This window comes from Triturus cristatus, chromosome 7 (assembly GCF_964204655.1).
Source record: "Triturus cristatus chromosome 7, aTriCri1.1, whole genome shotgun sequence".
Classification (NCBI taxonomy): Eukaryota; Metazoa; Chordata; class Amphibia; order Caudata; family Salamandridae; genus Triturus; species Triturus cristatus.
Window position 1 is genome coordinate 223,668,161 of NC_140590.1, and position 22,913 is coordinate 223,691,073.

The 22,913-nt window shown below is 42.7% G+C and overlaps 1 long non-coding RNA gene across 1 annotated transcript in view; it reads left to right on the forward strand.

Moving 5' to 3' along the window:
* LOC146809269 (uncharacterized) overlaps nt 1–10,554 on the forward strand; it is a 253,678-nt gene extending 243,124 nt beyond the window's left edge. Inside the window, exon 3 of the long non-coding RNA XR_014966383.1 lies at nt 1,285–10,554. This is a non-coding gene — a long non-coding RNA (uncharacterized LOC146809269). The remainder of the gene's footprint in view (nt 1–1,284) is intronic.
* The last annotated feature ends 12,359 nt before the right edge of the window (nt 10,555–22,913 follow it).

The following is a 22,913-nucleotide window of genomic DNA, read 5'->3' on the forward strand; positions in this document are numbered from 1 at the left end:
TTGTTCCATGTTCTGCTGCCTCCTAGAATGCTGTCTGAAAGACCTTGTCTTAAATAAAATATAACTTTTAGGAAAGGGCTATTTGTGAAAAGAAAAGAAGGTGTTTGCCTGTGCAATGTAAAAACCCTATTTTGTGAGTCGGTAACCTATTACTGACTCGCAAAATAGGGTTTGCAACTCGCTATTAGGCAGGGGCATAGCAAGGGCGTCCCTCCCTAATAGCAAGTCGCCCTTCTATGTAGGATTATTTTGCGACCGCAATTGCAGTGGCAAAACACTAGCAGTTTACCACCTATTTCAAAAAGGTGATAAGACACTCGCAAACAGCAAGGGATCCTCAGGGGAACCCTTCCCTTATGTGACTAGAAGTGGACCACTTCTTACTTTTCTTTTTTACATATATCCCTTTTTCTTTAAGGAAAACGGGCTGCATTTTTTTAAAAAACTGCTTTATTTAAAAAGCAGTCACAGACATGGTGGTCTGCTGACCCCAGCAGGCCTCCATCCCTGTGAGTGGTGGCGATTCCCAATGGGGGCGCAAATTGCGACCTGCCTTATGAATATTCGTGAGGCAGGTCGTTTGCGACCCAATTGGGATTCGCAAACAGTGTCTGAGACACTGTTGTACATTTCACAGGCTGGGGTACTGCATACCCTCATGCATAGATCTGAAAAGTTCCTTGAAATCAGGTAATAAAGATTGTGCAGTGTACGCTCCATAATTCCCGCTGTTGAGGGTCAATTGAAAACCAGAGTAATCCTTCTTTAGGGCTCAGTCAATTTTCATATCTGCTGGATCCTTAAGAACAATGTCTTCAGCCATAGAGGAACAACACACTAGGCTAGCCACCACAGAGTCCACATGCACTGAGTTTGGGTCTCCTCCATCCCTTTCAATGGATACAACCTTGACAATAAGTGAAGAATATTAATTTTGTCCGGGTCTTTCCATTCGTTCAGAACCACATCAAGGACATGCTGATGGATGGGAATCCCCATATCATCAGGCTTCTTAAACTGGCACAGAACAGCATCCTTGGAAGATTTAGCTACCTCATTAGGATAACCCATATTGCCCTTGATATGGGAAAGCAATTCTCCTAACATGTTCTGCTAAATATGCTTCTCTTTATGATCAGGAGGAGGAGTGGAAGACCCCACGTGACAAATCTGAGTTCAAAAGGTCAGAATACAAGCTTTCCTGATCTGCCTGGTTATGCATTTCTTTCATCTGCTTTTTTAAAGATTTCAGTGTTTCTATCACCAATTTCCTTATCATTTCAGCATCTGGCGAGGATTTCTTCCTCTAAGGAGGAGAAGGAGATGAAGACCCACTGGATGAGGTTCGAGCAGGAGGAGGAGACACATGCCTCCTCTTCAGTTAGCATTTGTCAATTGTCACTCAGATCTTAATCCCAAAACAAAACCTTCAGTTGAAAAGCACACACAGTAATATGCCTCAGCCACTCACCTTATATCTCAATACAAAAGACACAGAGCAACCACAGCACCAAATCGATAGCTGATGCGGCTCGTTTCGTCCCCACTGGACTATTTCAAGGCTTTCATATATCACACACTGAAGTCCGGTTCAGAAAACATCACAGATGTTTTCTGAACCGGACTTCAGCGTTTGATATTGGGACACACTTTTCCCACTTACTGTTTATAATTATTCCTGTGTCACACTACTTCGGACATACAATATTTGTGTTTCTTCTATGGAAGATACCAAGATTCACCTTGCATTAGTACTTCTTCTGTCACAGTAAACTTGATGTGAAGCGCCTGTGTGAGATACCTAGATATATAAAAGCCGTGGAAAAGTCCCGTGGGGACGAAACGCGCCCCGTCAGCTATCAATTTGGTGCTGTGGTTTAAAAAAACGAGAACAAAAGAATAAAGAATAAAGGATGAATATGTTTCCAGCAATTTAACGACTAATTTGATTTATTTGGGAAACAGTATACAAATGCACAATGCCTTTGTTTTAATTACCATATACTAGACTGACTGGTGCAGATTTCTAGTGCCTTGACGTTTCGCCTCTTCCAATTTACAGGTACCACTGTAGGAACACCAAAGGAAATGCCCCTCAATGACTAAAAAAGTAGTTATCGGACAGTGGTCGGTCCTCACTTGGTTTGGCGGTGCCGCAGCGGGCCTTGTATTCAGGCCATAGTCTAAAAAAACGGTAATTCTTTCCAGGACTTTTTGTACTAAACCATGATTTGATTTCTGCCTATCATCGATGGGAAGTTATATAAACAAGCTAAGGTAGCTACATTTTTTCTTCATGTAATCTTCTTTTATAGAAACGACCACTAATTGGCCTGTTGTTTGAGAACGATGGTGTTGTAATTAAAATGTCACTGCTACAGTTGGCTGTGCTCTTTTGATTGAATCTTCTAACACATTTAGCGTTTATCAGCTTTTAATGATTGGGTGACAGGCACTATAAGTCTAGTCTAATAACTGCAAAGCACATAGTAATGTTCATCTTTGTTTTCTTGGCACATGTTTTCCTGGCTGGTATGGGCACTACACTTCTATGTTATGTATTTTAATCTGTTTAAACACATTAAATGTTCTGTACTCTTTGTAGCGTTGCAAAAGTCTGTATCAAGCGAAACACGTGTTGGCTGTTGGATTTTATGTATTCTTTTGGAAAATTGAAGACACAAGAACATAAATTAAGTAGAAGGATATATATAATTGTTGGACCATTTTCTTAAGACGAAAAATCGCCATTCCTTGCATTAACTGTTCCATACTGCTCTGGTGTTGAATTGTAAACTTATTATTTACATTTCTCTATTTTCAAGATTATGTATAGCTCTATGATACCCCTCTAATTTGCACTTTTATTATGTTCTCTCTGTACCTGGTATGCAAGTTACAAACTCCTGAAATTGTGATTTTTACAACTGTGTGATACTTTGTTCTAAAATCTTTTTTTTAGTGCCACTTGCCTTTCCCACCTTAAGTACATGGTATTCCAGCCATGATTTTACTACCCGTGTCAATGTATAACAAGTGTTAATGTATGACAATGTTGCTTGTTCTAATATCAGATTTAACGTATTCAATATTTAGAAATTTGGGAAATTCTGTTCAGAGTTGCCATAAAAATGTTTATTTTGAATAAGTGAAATGTATAGTAGCTACAGCCATAGATTTGTCTTGGTTTCTAGGTCTGGCCTGACAAAACCTTAGATCTTTCTTTGAGTTGTTTTATTGATACACTTGGCATTATTGACCAAAGGGAGGAAAACATTATCATCACCCTATTTGAAGTACAGGCTGTGAGACAAACATCTAAGTCATGCAGAGAAAAGCTCCTCTTCAGAAAATGAATATGAACAAAGTAAATGTCTTACTTGTCGAAAGTGCGATTGATTCTCATTGTACATTATATTACTGAACAGTATGCGTAGCTATGCACCAGCTCAACACATAAAACGTTGTCACAATAAAACGTCTGACCTATTGGCTTTACTTATTGCTCTTTAGAACGTTTCTACCTACAATGTGAAAAGTGGAAGCAAAAACACAACTTGACAATCCCCGACTAATAATTTTGTATTTTTCAAATTCACTTCTGTAAACTGTATGTCCATTTTATAGGGTGCAATCTAAAACTGCCAGCAGACACAATCAGCTGAAACACAGGAAGTCAAAACTACGCTGACCCCTCGGGGTGGAAGTTCCACCTGTGATGAGTGTATTCTGTCAGATGTATAGGAATGCAAAGCAGGTTCTTCCAGTTGTTTCACTGGAGTTAAATCACCAGATAAAGATAGTAGCCTGCAGCGTGTGCACGTGGTCATGAGACATACCTGCAGTTCAAAGCTCAAAGTTATAATTGTATGTGGCTGAAATGATATGCCATAAAGAAAACACTTAATACCAAAATAGACTTGCAGGTCTGGATAGAAAATGATGTGTTGATGCTTGAAACAGAACTGCAGTTATCTTTCTGCCAGTGGTCTTTGTAGCAGACCTACAAAATACCTACATTGTACTATATTCCAAAGTGAACACCACTAGATGTGCGATAAAGGGCCTCTACCTGCATTAAATATGTTTTGTCTGAATAAGCAAACTATGAAGTAGCTCTGGGTTTTTTGGTCCGGCCTGAGAAAACTTCAGTTCTCTCATTAGAGTTCATTAACTGATACATGAATTTGACTTAAGGGAGGAATGCAATGGTCATTGCTGATTGAGGCAGTGCCACTAACTCCCTCATTATCATTGGTCATCCATCAGGTTTAATTAACCCTGTCCTTTCAGTCCGAAGGCTTTGGTTAGTCACTGCAGGTGTTTTGTTTTTCCTGGCTAAAAAGTGCAACGTGCACTCATGGTATGGGTCAACCAGGCCTTACGCAAACTTGACCTGATGGAAATCTACTAAAAGTGATTTTCTCACACGTCAAGGAGGAGAGTGGGAAGTCCACTTGCCTAGTACAGACTCTGTGGGTTTGTAGAAAGGTTCTGTGTGAAAACAAACTAAAAAGAAAACTGTGGAGATGGGATATTTTCTCTCTATCCGACCTTCTCTGCAAAAGGTACTTTTTTTCTCTCTGTCTTGGCTCACTCAGGAATGGCCAAATCATTATCATGATGTTTATGGAGGGCTTGAATGGATGAGAAAGATAGCTGGTCATGTGAATATGAAAATGTGGAGCTCTGAGATTAGACGAGTGTTTACACAGTGAGATACACCTCTGCCACCGTGGTGCACACAAGCCACACGACAGCGCAGATCTCTGGGGTGAGTTTATAGTTCACCCATCAACTTTCTTCATCCAGTTTCCCCTGGGGCTGCTCTCAAAATAGGCCTCTATTTCTGCTCATCCAGCCATGGCAAAGCTGGGACATGATGCTCACATGTATTGTGTACTGGGAGAATATATTTTTGTACAGTGACTTCACAGAAACATCCTTGACTGGACTCCAGCATAGACCAGAAGGTGGTATGTGATATTCCTAGAAAACCACCTGAGCTAGACTAAAACTAATGTCCCTGCCCCGAAAATGTGTGTGTGGCCAACCATCCCTCATTACCCAAAAACATACTGTATCTGCCTTAGACAGAAAGGGGTAAGTCTAAGGATCACCTTTTCAGGGTAGGGGTAAAGGCCTTTATACAGGTGTTCTCCAGGACTGGGCTTTCAGAGAAGATTATTTACGACTTGGGTATTCAGGAGCAGATTTACAAAGCAAGGCTGCAATGCAGCACGGCAACCAACGGTGCTGCAATGTTTTGCATGAAATGGAGCAAGAAGGGGAGCCCTATGGCTATTAAAATATAACACTTTAGGATGCCTTGAGTCAAGCGTACTCCCTCACACCATATTGCAAAGATTTCTATGCAATATCTAGTATAGGTTTTATACTGGAAGGATACCCTCCAGTATAAATTGCTATGCTTTGATTTATATTACACCTAGGGAAAAGGCAGGGGAAACATAATGCTAATGTATTTAACCTATGAGGCAATAAGCCAATATTTTCATTAGAGCACTTTGGAAATTCTCACATGAGAGTGCTTGCAATTTACTACTGTTTACAAAAATGATTTTTTTGAAATCATACAGTCTCAAGTCGCACCATTTTTGCGCTTTATCCAATCGCAGATATCAGTAGCATATGAGAGTTACTGTTCAAGCAGATGTATATATGCAAAGGCTACTCTAATCATTAAGGTCCTCATTATAGTACCCAGTAAAATGGAAGAACCCACCTTTATTGCAACATATCACCCTAACTGTATCTTAATGCTTTGAGGAATCATATGAGGCAAAACGGGGGGCAGAGTGTGAACAGCTATCAGAGCAGCATATGTGAAAATGAGTATTCTCTGCTGAAGATTGAAGAAAACTTAGAGAACGTCCAGAAAACTGTGACTTGAGGGCTCTGTGCACTGCAAAACCACTGCCAATCTGAAGAAGGCCTAGACCTGTACTTGTTGTTATAAATCCATATGGCTGGTGTAAGAGGGGAGACTGTGAGATATTGGCACAATATGCTGTGAAAAGTTCATGAATTGCATGAAGGCTAAGGACAACCTTCATGCACTTTGAACCAAGAACTTTACCTAGACTGGAACTAAATCTTTTCTGGGTACAAGTATTCCATCCAGCTGTGCAGTGGGCAGGAAAAACAGTTGGGCGGGGCTGTCCATGAGTGTTTGGCCTATCCGTTTCACTTGCATCGATACTTAGACCGTCATCAGCATAGCAACCCTACTGTGTAACACCAGCACTAACACTTCTTCGCAATAAAAACTTCAAACAGGACCTCAGAGCCGATTATAAAATGCCCTCCCATGCATGACCCTCTGCATCATGAAGCTCCCTACTTAATAATTGGTTTGTGTGATCTCTTGTAACTCCCTAGGTGTCCCTTCCCTAACGCCCACCCTCAAACTCATCACAGGTAGAGTAGGTCTCGCTAGAACACTATCAGGGCATAGTTGGCATGCAGTTATTTTTTAGTTAGACAAACTATTGGGGTAAAAGGAAAGAGAACTATCCTGAAATCACCATAAGAGGCGCAGGGGGCTTATGGTGATATCAGAAGCAGCACAGGTCCCATTGTGAAATCTTTACACGAAAGTCGAGTTTCATGGAATGGAGACGAGTAGATAGGGGTAGCAACCCATAGATGAGAAAGCAACAAAAAGGTGAAAATCCTTGCTCTTTCTCAGTCTTTAAACTAACAATAACATCTATGAGAAAGGCATTGGATGAGTATGCTTGCGATATGAAATAAAAAAAAAACACAGAGGAACAGAGGCTAACCAGATCTAACAGATAAAAATAATAATTTTGGCTTCGTAGTTTAGGAATTAGATCCGCACAGGCACCATTTTAGTAAAATCTTTACACGAAAGTCTACTTTCAAGAAATGGAGAAGAGTAGATAGGGGTAGAAATCCATGGATGAGAAACCAACAATAACTAATTGGCATATTTAATTTACTTATAAGACCCTTGTAAAGTGGCATGCCATATCCCCAGGGACTGTAAGTTAAATGTTACTAGTGGGCTTCAGCACTGATTGTGCCACCCACAGAAGTAGCCTTTCAAACCTGTCTCAGGCCTGCTGCTGCAGTGCCTGTGTGGGCCGTTTACTGCCACTTGGACTTGGCATTTAAAACTTCTTGCCAAGCATTAAGCTCTCTTTTTATTATATATAAGTCACCCCTAAGGTAGGCCCTAACTAGCCCTAAGGGCAGGGTGCTATGTAAGTAAAAGGGAGGACATGTACTGTTATGTTTCACAGGTCCTAGTAGTTACAAACAGCTAAATTCGTTTTTCACTGCTGTGAAGCCTAACCCTCTCATAGGTTAGCATCAGGAGTTCCACTATACCAGTTTAAGTGGTAATTCCTGTGCAGAGAGAAGTAGTTTTATCATGTTTCATATCTTTTGAGTGGTAATGATAAGCCCTCCTTATCGGTGAAGTTGGATTTAACCTTACTGGTTTAGAAGTCCCACTTTTAGAAAGAGGACATTTCTCTACACTTACTGCTCTATGTGCCTGACAGCCTGTCTCCAATACATGTCTGGGCTGGGCTGGGTGACAGCCATTTGTGCATTCCCTGTAGACAGCCACAAAACAGCACACTCAACTGCATCTGCATTCTGATGGGTCTTCCTGGGCTGGGAGGGATGGGAGTGTCTCACACTCCACTTGAATAGGTAGGGTTCTGCCCACACACAAAGTGTTGATCACTCCCGACAGATATTTAGGCAGACAAGACTGGATGGATCCTTGTGCACTTCGGAGGGCTAATTTGTAGTCACCCCCTACATCACAGGCACTTTTGGGTATAAGTACTGGGGTTCTGACACCTTAATATTGACACTTCTGGGACCTTTAACTAGACATCGCTGGATCTACATCTGAACATTGCCAACAGGACTGCTGTGCTGCCAGAGGGGCTGCCGCTTTGCTAACCACTTTGCTGTGTGAGCCTGCAGATTGCTGAGTGGTGTGCTGCAAGAGGGACTGCCACTCTGTGACCTGCTTTGGTGTGCTGACCTGCTGCCTGCTAACTTTTTGTGACTGAAGCTCTAAGTGCTATCCATGGGCTTCCTGGCATCCCTCATGTTTTCAAAATCTCAGGGCCATCAAAGATTTGATATGTGTACCACTGCAGTGGGACTCTACCATTCGTGAGTCCGGCCATTGCACTGTTGGCAACAATCAGGGCAGGTTGGAGCTTCAACCTGCCTTGTAAACCAAGTGAACAACCTTCTTTTACAACTGATGCTGCAGCGCTGAGGGAAACAATTCCAGCACGATCCTGAGATCGAGAACTACAAGCTGTGCCAGCCCGAGTGCCTGCATCTACAGGAGAAACCCCGGCCAGACACTTCAAAAGTGACCAGCAGCCTGTCGGCAATGGTTGCCATGAACATCCAGGACTCTCCTGCTTCATAGCCCCCAACGCGGACTGTTGTTGTGTAACGTCGGGCACCACCTACATCCAAAATGCGATCCTCAGCATGACTCCCTGAATGACGGCCTTTGTTTTCCCAGAGAGATGGTACTGTGATTCTTGAGGCTTGTGAGGTTTGTGCACCCGGCCTATGTGACATCACGAGTGGCCGGAGAACATTGAGAATTTGGAGGAGTACTATGCAGGTGCTCCTACCATGAGGAAGTTCCTTTGCCCTTCTTTCCTATTATCATAAAGCACCTAAAAAAAGTGGATATATTTCTCCTACTATGATATCTGCATATTTTAAATGAATTGTTATAAACCTGTGTGGAGTCTTTTTGTGGTGTATTCTTTGCATTACTGTGTGTGTGTTACACAGGTATTTTACACATTGCCTCTTCTGATAAGCCTGCATTCTCTATGCCAAGTTACCAGAGTGTGAGAACAGGTTAAGTGTTTTGTGTATCTAGCTTACTCTGACTAGAGTGGTGGGTTCAGCCTGGCCGGAGTGTATAGCTTAATCAACCAGAAACCCCATTTCTAACAGCCACCACTGTCAGGATCGGGGGGGGGATCAGAATCCCTTGAAAATCAATAGACTGTGCCCTACCTTCACACAAAGAACTTCACACTAGTTCATTGTGCCTGCAGCCAGGCTGGAACCAGAGCAGGGGAGGCAGGAGATTCCAAGCAAGTCTAGAAATTTATCAAAGGAAGCATCAGGTATAAAAATAGGACTCTCAGAAACTCAGTTCAGTTCACTTTCTAGACCTGAGTAAGGGCTCTCAAAGAAGTGCCTGCTGCTGTGGCCTGCCTTGAACCCTCACACGCCTGCCATGCTGCTTGAGCTCTGTTCCACTACTTGAACCCAGGCCTACCACAGTGACTTAAAGTGCTAGTTGGATGGTTTCCTGATCAGAGCTTCAGGGACAGAAAAGGCTGCAACTATCTTGAACCCATTACTGGACCAGCCTGAGTGAGTCCTGGCCCTTCAAGGGGTTCCTCTCCAGTCCTGGACCCTTGGTAGAAGTGCTAAGGGTACTCAGATTGCCAAAATGCCAAACTGGGGAAATAGAAACCTTTTGGCTAAAATGTATTCTGAGAACCAAGAGGAGACAGGGACCTACTAGCTCCTTGATCTGCCCAAGGTGTACCTAGATTCTCCTCGGCTACAGAAAATCCTGTTCAGCAGTCCATTGCAGAAGGGGTATCTGGATTCTTGGAGCCCTCCTCACCTGCAGCTTGCAGCTTCATCCCACTGCAGGGTTTCAACTTCCAAAAGTCCAAACATGGAAATCTTCACCGCAATATTGTTCAGCAGCTCCAAGACTATGATGTCTTCTCCTCAGAGCATCTGATAGCGTCTCACACTAACTATTTGTGGTGTAACAAGTGTGTAGAACTTGATATCTTTCTATAGTTCAGTCCTGGGTGCACTTGGTTTCATTTTTTCCCTGAATTATTTTTCCTCACTGGGTGATTTTTCTATGATTCTCTCTTTTTTTTATTCTTCTTGGTCTTCATGGATCATGCCTGTTATTTATTAATTTCATTTTAATTATATTATATATTGACTCCCTATTTAAGCTCCTATGAAACATTTTTTATGTACATAGTTTGATTAATTCAAAGAATCTAATTATATTATAACTGTTCCCACAGATTCTACTGACGAAGCTTCAACACATATTTGAAAATAACTTTTGGTCAGATTAAATAAATGTATTAGTTATTGTCAAAATATTGTTTTTTGAATACACCATCAGCGCCCTGAGGAAGGATGGTACATAGGATTCCGAAACGCGCGTCGGCGCAATTGTGTTTTGTATATTGTCTTTGTTGTATATGATTGTTATGTTTAGTTTTCATTATAATTGTTTTTGTTTTCTCTGATTAACTGTATATGATTTTTCTTTTCTGTGTATGTCATGAGCTGTTGAGTCATGTACCTGGATTAATTGTTCTGCTTCATCGTTTTTCGAGATTCTTCGTATATGGATGAAGAATATAGTTATATGTATTTATTGACTTAGTTATGGATATCAATTCAATGATAAAGATAAATATCTTTGAAAATAAAATATAATATTGTTTTAGAAAAGTGTTATCTCTTTTATGGGACAGCTCTTTGTTGAAATATAACTAGAAGGGGTTTGTTGTTGTTTAATTGATTGTGTTTCCCTGCCTTTCTTTCCCCTTTCATTTGATGTAACAGGGACCCTCTGATGTATTATTGGTTTAGTTCTCCTCAAAGACGGCCTGTAGCTTTGCCCCCCTGAACATTACCTTCAAAGACATTTTTCCCGAAAATGTTTTCTAAGTATGAAAGTAAGCGCTGACAAGGCCCAATTCACTTCTTGTATCCAATAGGTGCCTACCCATATTTTTCAACTCTGACCCGGTCTCATGCTACGGAATGTCCATCGTTGGCGCTTTAATCTTTTTTAAAATTCAGAACTCTAGTTCTGCTGATTGGATTTTTTTCATTTTAGTGTCAAATCATTTATTAAAATGTATTCTACTTTTCAAAATTGGTGGGGGGATTTTCTTGTGCTTGTTTTTCATTTCATCACAGTTTATGTGCTGCATAAATTCTCCACACATTGCCTCTAAATTAAGCCTGATTACTTTTGTGTCAAGCTACAAGAGGGTTAAGCACTGGTTAATTGAGTGACTTTAGTGGTTCACTGTTGGGCATGGCCCTTCATGGGGAAATTTAGACCAGAACTTTTCGCTTTATCCTCCTAGTCTTTGCCGACTCTCTCGCATGACTGTAGGAATCTGGGCACCTTTCCACTGTACTGGAGAGGGAAGGTGCGCGCGGCCACTTTGCTACCATTGGGGAAAGGGTGCATATGTGATGGGTTTAGGTGCCATACCTCTGTATGGCCAGTAAACAGGTACGCCACATACCCGAGGCGGGAATGGTGCTGGCTTGTAGTCAGACATAGCACTGATGGGCCACCCAATGGATAGCATGTCAACTCTGTATCAGGTCTGCCGTTGCAGGCCTGTGGGGCTCCATTGTGCCGCTGCCTATGTTGGCATCACGTACCCCTCAGCCAACCTAGAGTTAGTCATCACATACCATGAGGGCACCGCGCCCCGTGAAAAGCCCTGATGGGCACAAGGGGGGTGGTACTCTGAAGGCCGGGTGGGAACATGTGAATATTCTCCGCCCACATAGTGAGAAACCCCCCACTTAGGGTTTGGCTCCTTCGAAGGGATACTCCTGGAATGTTGCAGATTCTCTTGTGTGGCCTCAGGGCCCTAATCACATCCTCACTTTCAAGGCACAGTGGAAGTGTGTGCGCCTCCCTACACAGGCTAGGAAGAGGCGCTGACACGGTGTTCAGAAACATGGAATGGTCTGCCGACGCAGATCTTGAAGTGTGCACTTGCACTTGTGTGGTGTTGACCATTGCGCACAGCCTGCCATTACAGGCCGGCGTGTCTGCACTGGCCCTTATGCTGTTTTGAATATGTGTTAAGCCTGCCGTTGCAGGCTTGAGGACATGCCATGGCACCTATGGCATTGTGGATAGGTTCACGGCCTGCCCTCGCGGGTTGGTGAGCACATACCTGCGTCCCCAGTGCTTTAATACCCAGTTCAGACCTGCCGTTGAAGGCCTGTTGCTGCATGCTTGCACCAATGGTGCTAGAAGCAAGGTGCTTGTCTGCGGTCACAGAGTGGGTGTGCAGAATCGCACCCGTAAAGGGATCGAACAGAGTCCGGCAGGCCTGGGCAGGGTGGCGAGCCTGCACTCGCACCTAAGGTGCTAGGGCCTGGGTAAACCCATGGCCCGGTCTAACACTGCAGACCAGGGTCTGCACACTGGAATCTATTATGATCAAACTCATGAGCAGCCTGCCATTGCAGACTGCTGTATGTACGCACCTGCACATATGGTGCCCTTGTCTTTTTGTTCTCATTATGAAATTTTGTTGCGTTGATATGATGTTGTGTATATAAATGTACAAAGAATTTTTCACAAAAGAATATTGAAAAAAGAACAAGCAATTAAAATAGAATTAAAACTATTCACTAGATCCGGTTGTTAGTGATAAATGTTCATACGCCGTGGTTGAATAATTTTGACAAGTAAGAATCAGTATTGGCACTTGGATTGTTTTGTTGTTCTACTGGCTCAGCCTTACTGATTAGAGCCAACCCTATTGTTGTTTGCTACAATTTAGGGAAGACATCTGTGGATCAAAGTGAAACCCCTTAAACCATCCCTAACTTCAAAGACACATGACCGTATACTACAGATGCCATCCTTCAGCAAAGGGGGTGAGATACGTTCTTGGGGACGTTGTGCACTTTGCCAGAGGACTCCGTTGTGCATATGGAGGTATACTGCCCGTGAAAGGGACCACATTCCCTTTTGGAATAGTGGCTGACCTGGGCCAAACACGTGCTGAAGTGTGGAGCCCTTAAGTGTGCTCTCCAAGGGCCCGACCGATGGCCTCCTGTTCCCTGAGAGAGCTCAAGGACAACAAATATCTCCCATGAGGAACCTTCACCATCTGGAGAATGGGGCCCTCTCAAGTGCCCACATTGGCTACTGAATCCCAACTGGTAGCGCGGTGTGAGCGTGGAACCAAGACTTGTGTCTGGAGACAAGAGACCGGATTTTCTAGTGCCGAGCCCCAGAAATCTTGCCCTCATATAAGGTGTGTGGTTACAGTACTGCAGGGACCTTAAAACCCATAGGCGTCTAATCGGTGGTGAGCGGATTCACCAATTGCGGGACCCCGCATAGCCCGTTTTGTCGATCGTGCTGCATCTCTTTCATGCAACGCTCCAACTGCATGCTCATTGCGTGTGGTGTCGATTCACTGGGTGCAACCCTCGGAGATGAGGGTGTACCCGTAGTAGTGCCTCATTCTACCTCATGTGCTATCACGTCCTATCTCCTTACTCCTGACTCTTGTCAAAATAGCAGAGAAGGTGGTACTTAACCAACTCACGGATTATATCACCACAAATGATCTTTACCATCCCACCCAGTCGGGCTTTAGGACATCCTCCTCGATGGAATCAGCACTTTTGCTAGCTCCTGAAACTTCAAGGAAATACGTTGATGCATGTCAAAGGGCCTCACTGAACCTTTTGGACTTAAGTGCGGCCTTTGACACGGTCTCCCATAGTCTTCTCTCCTAAAGACTGAGCCATTGCAGGATTGTAGACATTGCGCTCCGCTGGCTATGTTCGTATCTCCATGACCGCAGCTTTCAGGTGTCATAGAAGCCTTTTCTATTGGAAAGTATGCCTTTAGCGCAAGGTGTCCCTCAAGACTCTATTTTTAGTCCAACTTTGTTCAACATGTATATTGGCCCACTTGCAGATATTGTGGAACAGCACAAGGTGACTATTGAGTCATATGCAGCTAACACACATATTATAGTCACACTATCTCAAAACCCTGAAGCTGCAGCCTCCGGCTTCTCCTTATGCTTAGAAGAGCTAGCCACTTGGATGGCTAATCAATGCCTTAAATTAAATGGCAATAAGACAGAGGTGCTGATTGTAGGTCGAGACCAACAAGACCCACCAAGGAGAGGCAGGGGGAGACAACGTTCTCGCTGGTACAATCCCCCAGGAGAACGCCAAACGAGACAGAAGTTTTACCGTTGGTAAACTCCACATTGCAAGCTATTATGACTGACAAAACTAACAATTCCCCTTTTCAATCTCTCAGCACTCGTACTACCCAGTCAAGAGATCTCACTACTGAGCAAAGGGTTGTCATTCGTTCCATCTACTTACCCCAACTTCTTAGATCTCCAAACGTAACTCTTAAGGTTCTTTCGGAAGTTAAGACTTCACAGCTACTTCCAAGTGAATCCCTTCACTCCTAAAGCATCTAACACCCCGCTTAGACTCCCATCTACATTTTCACCACCTGTTAACCTGATCCCCAGTGAGATCATTACATTTGAAAAGCTGGTACTAAAAGAAGTAATGAATATCTCTGCAGCACATCACTACATTCCCTATAACATAACCAGGGAGGAAAAGGCAGCAATATCATCATTGCGTAACAATACGAATCTGATAATCAAACCGGCTGACAAGGGGGGAGGTATAGTTTTACAGGAGATAAATTACTATAAAGCTGAAGTAAATCGGCAATTGGCAAATACAGATCATTACTGTAAACTCTTCACTAACCCGACCAAAGAACTACAAACTCTGATTAGACAGACCACTGATGAAGGCTTAGACCAGGGTTTCCTGAGCAAGTTAGAATACCAATTCCTAAACACAAAAAACCCAACGTTGCCTGTAATCTATACGCTCCCCAAGATCCATAAAAGCCTTGAGAAACCCCTGGCCATCCTATTGTTTCTGGTTGTGGCTCCATTTTGGAGCTACTGGGCCACTATGTCAACTACTTCATTAAAGATTTTGATCCCAATACCCACTGTTATATTTGTGACAGCATGGCAATGATAAATATGATAGAGAATCTTCCATATGATCCTGATTCTAATACCCTATGCACTTTGGACATTGAATCCCTGTACACTAATATACCTCAAAGGGATTCATTACTCGTCATTGAAACTATTCTTAACCAAAGACCCCGTCCCCATGCAGTTCCGACCAACTTTATATTGCAACTATTGGAAGTATGCCTCACTAGGAACTTTTTCACCTTTGAACAGCAGTTCTTTCAACAGGTCAAAGGCACTTCCATGGGTGCAATTTTTGCACCTAATCTGGCTATTCTCTACATGGACACATTGGAAATGGGACATATACTCACCACAGACAACCCTTTCTCGTCATGTATCTATAAGTGGAAAAGATACATAGACGACATATTCATGATTTGGCAGGGCGATGACAATTTACTTGCGCCTTTCCTCCCCTGGCTAAACAATAACTGCGGTGGACTTAAATTTACCATGTCACACGACAAAGGATCAATTCCCTTTCTTGACTTGACAATTAAACATACGGATGGCTATCTTATAACCAGCTTCTTCCGAAAGTCCACTGAACGAAATACCTTACTTAGCTATGACAGCAGCCACCCTCGTGCCCTTAGAGATTCCTTGCCATTTTCCGAATTTTTAAGAATTCGAAGAAACTGCTGCTTAAAAACAGATTACTTTCATGAAGCTAAAATACTCTGCCAAAAACTGCTCAAAAGAGGCTACCCACGCAGACTAGTGCGCAATTCTATGAAACGCGCATGGTACTGTCCCCGTGAAACTCTTTTAGAACCAAAAACCAAACAGGACTCCAATCGACTAGTCTGTGTCACAACATTCTCCACAATCTCGAGTGTCACACGTAAAACTATTCTACGAAATTGGCCATTCTTGAATGCAGGTTATCTCGGTCTCGATCGACCTTTGTTTGCATTCAAGAAGAACAAAAACATTAAAGACCACTTGGTCCGTGCAGCTCTTCCTATAACTGCTACTATGAACACTTTGAATGAACTTTGGTCACTTCCTCCACTAACAGGTCACGCTAAATGTGGGAACTGTGCAGTGTGCTCATTGACTATTGAATGTAAAACATTTGTTTTTGGTAACATCAGAAACAAATTAAAACTGTTTACCAACTGTAACTCTACCAATGTAATTTATGCTATTTTTTGTCCGTGCGACAAAATTTATGTCGGTCAAACCACGCAAAAGATCAGTTTGCGAATCTCACAACATAGGAGCAGAATTCGCTGCAAAATCCTCACTGCCCCCTTGGTGGAACATTTTCTTGAAAAGAACCACTCTGAGGACCAACTGCGTTTGACTGTGATTTCTGTCGTAAAGCTACCACCGAGGGGAGGCGACATTACTAAAATTCTAAGCAAAGAAGAGTTGAAATGGATCCTTAAAACTGATAGCCTGAACACGGGGCTGAATCGACTTGAGGATTGGACTACTATCATCTGATTCCAAAGTACTTCTTCCTTGAAATCCCGGAACTGTGGATCATTCCATCTATCCACCATTATGTACCTATTATGTGCTCATGTGTTCTTTCTTTTTCGCCCCATTGGGTACTGTCCCCTTGGGTTCTGTACTACGTGCTCACTACATTTCTGTAATTTTAACCCTGTCATACAATTCTTTCCTTGTACGAAGGCTAACCTTCTTCCAATTATTACTCACCATCTCAAGATGGCCGCCTCTTTACTATTCTATCAGAGTCCTTTCACTCTTTCCCTGAATCAGCCGTAGCCCGGCCCACTACCACCTGGTTAAAACACGCATGCTCCCCGGTTCCTGTTAGCAGCCGTATTGTCGTAATCCTGCTCCTGCATCGTCGGTGTGGTTCACTATCGTATTAACTCCGGTAAGTGTCCTGTGCCTGCTCACACATGCTTGTCAACTCTCCTCACTACCCGTAACTATTCCTTAACCTTGTCCTCCTTCGTCCAACTCCGTAGTAACCTCTTCCAAGGTCCGCTGACCCTTGACCCTCGAGCCAAGACGAAGAACATATTACGTTATCCTAGCCCTTCGCCCACGACTTTCCTTTTAAATATAAAGTAAGTTTTAATTCCCCGCGCTTAGCACTTATATTCCAACCACCATGACTCCCTCCACTAAATTCGTCCCCTCTCTTATTCTAGAACTCGTCTCTGATATAACCGCGGCCGTGGTAAGCCATCGACCCTCACAAATTATTCCGTCTCACTTTGTATTCTGTTTCACCTTTTATCCCGTTCACTGTAGCGTTTTCGCTCTAAGGTTTTCACGAGCACAACTTTAGGCAATTGTCACCCGGTACCGCAACCGATATAGCATGTACCCGAATGCACACGCCTTGGCTGATCAGTGATTGCACGCCTGCCTGACAACTGTCTCTATCTCATTTTGCTGTTTTACTCTTAAATATTAACTGGCTTTAGCAACGTGCATAATTTCCACAATAATCCGAGTGCCAATTTCACTCCTTATTGCTTCTCCTCCCAATTGAAGTTATAATGTGTTGTGCTTACCTTTATACTCACGGTATTGCTCCTCCTTCCGCCTTAGTATCACTACGAGCACATGGTACAAATTGTGATGTGTAGGTCTCTGTTGTCACCAAATTAAGTCATGGCTCTTCTGAGTCCATAATGTTCTTAATACCTTCTCCCTCTTCCTTCCACTTCTCTTAAAGGTTATTCAGGTTGTATCTTACAGGCATTATTGTCCTTTGTCCTGATGATGATCCTTGCATTTATTCAGTAGGATCGAAACGCCGTCGACACTCACAAATACCCGATATGTTTAAAAACCGTGATTTTGACACATAAGGGTGTTGTTTAAAATGTTTGTTTCTCAATTATCTATGATATCTATAAGCAAACTAAGTTTTTATGCCTGAACCTTCTTGTCTCTTTGACCTAATGTATGTACTGGAGGCAGGCTTGTGTCCCACTTTATGAATCTTCTAATTGTTTGGTCATTTTTCTATATCAGTAAAATTCATGACCTCTGTCCGGCTGGACAAGTCTTTCAAATTATAAGTAGTGATTGGGTCCTTATTTATCACTAACTATATTCTTCCTATGTCTAGGGACATTTGTTGCTTAGAATTAATTTATTAAATTAAATGGCAATAAGACAGAGGTGCTAATTGTAAGGAAATCACCCTCTATATGGTAATTATCATGGTGCCCCACACCCCTGGGTTAGATCCCACTCCCAGAAAAACCTTAAAATATCTTGGGATTTGGTTCGCCTTGGATCTTTCCTTCGATCATCAAATCAAAATAATTGCTGGCAAGTGCTTTGCCACTCCTAAAATGCTAAGGAAACTGATTGACCTTCTACCTCTATTATCTAGAAAGACCATTTTGCATGCACTGGTCACATTGCAACTGGACTATGGGATTGTCCTATATCTGGGTCCTAACAAAGGCAGTCTGCTGAAACTCCAGCGCATTCAGAATGCAGCAGCTCACCTGATATTAGGTCTCCCTACAAGACAGAAAGCACTCAATAACTTACACTGCTGTGAAGAAAATACAGATGGCTTGCAAGGTTACAGGTCTATTGTCGCAGGTGGCTTTTCAGGAGAAATGCTATGACTTCACTTTCAAAAGCAGCGGTCAAAGGGTTTGTTCTGATATGGGGAGGGAGAGCGTTCCATATTCATGAGCAAGACCAGAAAATGCACTGTTGTAGGTTCTCTTCTTTTTGAACTTCTGTGGCTTTAACAGTAGAGTATCTGAACTTCTTAGGGTTTGATTCCCATCAGATAGTTCAAGCTTATTTGCCAAGTAGGAGTGTTCTGATGTAGCGCTTTGTGTGTCAAACAGGCTATATTGTACCTGATCCTTGCATCGGTCGACAGCCAATTGAGTTGTTTAGATCTGGTGTGATGTGATCACATTTCTACATCCCGTGATGAGCCTGGCCGCCAAGTTCAAAGTGGCTCCTAAATGGGCCAGTTTAGCTTTGGGTAGACCGAGCAGGGTCACGATTCCGTAGTCTAAACGGGGGATAACTAGGCATTGGACTGCAAGTTGCATGTCTGCAGGCGGCAGGAACGGTTTGATTTTCATTAAAGGGTACAGATGGTGATTAGCTCCTCTTGTTGAAATTATGTGGTATTGCATATTCAGGAATTTGTCCAAAGTTATTCCTAATGATCTAGTTGAGACAACAATGTATGGGGTGCAATTGAGGACTGTTAGTTGTTTTAGCCAGTCTTAAATGGGTGCAGGATGATTGTGGGGGGCCAGCAGGAGGAATTCTGCAGAACCTTGCGGAACTCCAATTGAGACGGCTTGCTCATGGAAAGGTCATGCTTGAGTTTGATTTCTTGTGTTCTATTTTGAAGGAATGAAGAAATCCAATTTAAGACCTGATAACCCCATCTTTGTATCAAGAAGGTCATTCAAGTTGTCATGTTTGACCCTGTCAAATGCTGATGAAAGATCAAGTAGCATAAGTAGGCAAGGTTCTTTCTGGTCAAGTAATCTAAGGGCATCATCAACAATGTGTGTTGGAGCAGATTATGTACTGTGTCCAGATCTGAAGCCCGATTGGTATTGGTCTAGTAGCTGAAAGTGTTCAATGTGGTTGAAGAGTTATGTGTTACACACTTATCATGTAGTTTGGCTTAGGTCATGATATTGGAAATAGGACGGTAGTTGTTAGGATTAGATAAATCTGCATTTGGCTTCTTTAGGATGGGGGTGACTTGTCCGTTCTTGGGGCAATCTGGGATCAGCCCTTGCACAAGTGATTCATGTACAATCTTCAACCTTAGAGGAAAGATGGAAGAGGAAAGTTCTTTGAAAAACTTGGCGGGCAAAGGATCCTTGAAATGTTTTGAAGGCTTTAATGAAGTTATGATGTTAAGCAGTTCTGTGTCATCCGGTAATGTGAATGTAATCCATGAAGCATACTTTTTGGGAATGCAGATGATAGGTCCTGTCAGAAGAGAGCTCGCCCGGAGAGGCCTTGGTTAGGGAGATGATTGGGCTGGAGTCAGCTTGTCAGGGAAGGATCGTTGCAGTTCTAGCTCAATCTTTCTTGTCTTTTCCATAAAGTGTGAGGAGAACTTTTCACCACTTGGGAGTGAGTCCTTGAGTATGGAGAGTTGATTGGTAGAGTGGTTTGCTGATTATTTGATGATTTTAAAGAGTTTTTGTGGTCTGTTGTTGGCCTTATCAAGCTGAGCCTTAAAGTGATCAGTTTTGTCACAACCGATATGTTTGTTATAGGCACTTCTTGTCATCCTTAATAGCTTGAGTCTACTTATGGAAGGAGAGTTTCTCCAGGATATTTCAGCAAGCCTTAGTTTACGTCGCTCCTCATTAAGGGAGCTATTAAAACAAGGTTTTGAATGTTTGCTGGAGATCCTTTCGAGCTGTAAAGGAGCAAGTGAGTCAAAAATATCCATCATGGAATAAATGTAGTGATCAGTGAGTTTATCCAGATTTGTTGTGTTGGATGGGGGGGAGAGAAGAATATTGCTCATGCAGGTAAGATCATTTACAGTGATGTTTCTCAAATCTCTAAACCATTGTTTAGTCTTACACGGTTGTTCTTGTCTAAACATCACTCTTTCCAGGATGAGAAAAGAGATTAGGAAATGGTCAGACAAGTCGGATGATGATATATGTCATCCAGTTGTATGACTTTGTCTTTGGCTATGATTAGATCTAGGGTGGCACCCTTTTTATGAGTAGGACTGCTGCATGATTGTATGAAGTTAGGTCAGAGAGGAAAGCCTTGAAAGTGCATAGTAAAGGGTCATTATCGTCGTTCCTGTGTAAGTTGAGGTCACCCGAGGAAGATATGGTTAGGGAGCTGATCGGAGTTAACTGATAGCGACTCCATTATCTGTTCGATGATCAGAAGATTGTCTCCAGAGGGATGGTACATCGTGTGGAGTGTGCATACTGACTGGTCATTGTTTAGGATTTTGATTTGTAGGTGATCACAGTAGGACATCATGGTTTCTTGTGCATGTCTCAAGTAGAGATTGGCCCGATGGATGCAAGAGATGCCACACCCGATTTTTAAGTGGTCTATCAATTTGAACTGAGAAGTCCAAGATTGGTGTAGGGGAGTCATTAAGCCACGTTTCAGTTATTATATAAGGTGGTCTGAGTCTTGCATGAGTATTAGGTTGGCAATATCATCTGCATGTTTTACCGCCGATCTGCAGTTAATGAGTATCGTTTTGATGTGACCTTTGGTTACAAGACTTTTGAGGTGTGATATGTGTACAGTTCGTAGGTTTTCCTTATTCATAGATCTGAGTCTGACAGTGGATTCCCCAAATGGATTGGAGGGAATAGTTTGGATATTGAAAGTTGAGGGAGAAGGGTCAAGAAAGGCTATATCATAGGATAATAGCAGGGAGTGAATGTCCGCATCTGTCAAGTGAACTGGAATTCTATGTGGCCTGGGTGGCGATTGGGATATGGCCGTGACATCCAGTCTGTGTTCACTGGAATTTTCAAGGGCGAGATTTCTTTCCGGCAGTGTTTGATCAATGCGGGAAGGGTGGGTTGGTTAGTTTTTTAGGTCAAACTGAGATCCCATAGCTTCTGTAGGCCCTCTTTAACTAGCTGATGATCCTTCTTGATGTCAGAAGCTTATCCTCTATGGAAGGTGGGTTAGGAGTTACTGTGACTGGTTTAGGGGTAGGCCCTATAAGGGATCTCTCAAGGGGGGAGCGGAGGTGAGAAGTGTGGAATTATCATAAGGGAGGTGGTTAGTAGTTGGTGAGGTAATGGGCATCAGTGTGACTGGTGTAAAGCAGTGGGGTGAGGAAGAGGTGTCAGAATATTTCCTTCACCAAGAATCTTAAGTTGAGTGTCTGTTGAAGTCCGTGGTTTGGGAGGTAGATTGTAAGGACGGGCTCACCCCAAGGCATGGATGAGGGGTGGGTAGTGGACGTAATGCTCTCCCGTTTGTTATTGTTGCAAGCTATAAGGTGGTGATCAATGTGATTCAATGCCATAGGTGTAGAGGGTGCCAAAGGGTTTGATAAGTTGGTGTACATTTTACGTGCAAGCTGAGGCATTTGTTCAACCATTAAGTATTCTCCGTTGGTGCAGGGGGGCTGACCATGTTGAGTTTTAGTAAGTGATGAAAAAGAGGTGGAGTGGTTGGAGCTAGTAGCTGCGGGTGGAGGATTTGGTGGCGCATTGTTACCTATTGAGTTTTTTGATACTCAAAAAGAATTTGTCTAACTGCTACAGGTGTCGATCTGATGTTTGCATAAAAATATTGCCATTGTTGTAAAATGATATTGTAAGATCAGCTTTGAGGAATGGTGAGGGTATAATGGGAAGTCTGAATCCATGAAGTGTTTTCCTTATCGGCTTAGATCTGAGCATGGTCATAAAGGCTCTTCTCAATTGGGCTCTCCTGTTAGTGAAGAAGATTAGGTCGTTAACGACAATGCCTTTAGATGTGCAGCAGTAGGTATCGGAGACAAGCGTTTCCGGGTGCAATTTGAGTAGGTTATGTTTTTTTGTACTGTTTTTCAACAGGTTTGATGGGTAAACAATCATATAAGAATTGTGGCCCAGCAGTGACAGCAGGTCCTCTTTGGTGATAGTGATATTAGGAGCCATGGTGGAGATTAAAAGCTGGCTAAGGGTTTTCGAGGTTTAATTATATGGAAGTTGCACTATTAATTATAATTGCTATCAGGTCTTGAGAATCAACTGACCAGTTTAAATGTGAACTCCATTCTGATTTAGAGTAAGAATATTTAGTGAGAGACTTGATATTGATTTAGTTCATTAGTGAGCCTGTGGAGATCTCATGAGAGAGCATGGTCAGAAGATTGGCTTTGCAGAAAAATTGTTCCAAGATGTCCACTTACAGGACCTAATAGGCAAGAAGTAAAAATTCCTACCTTTATTTCAATGCAAGGTCAACATGCTGTAGTCCTCCTTTACTTTCCGTGACTATCTTGGGCTGAAATTGATAGTCTTCTGTCTATTTTTAAATGAGATGGTTCTACCTCAG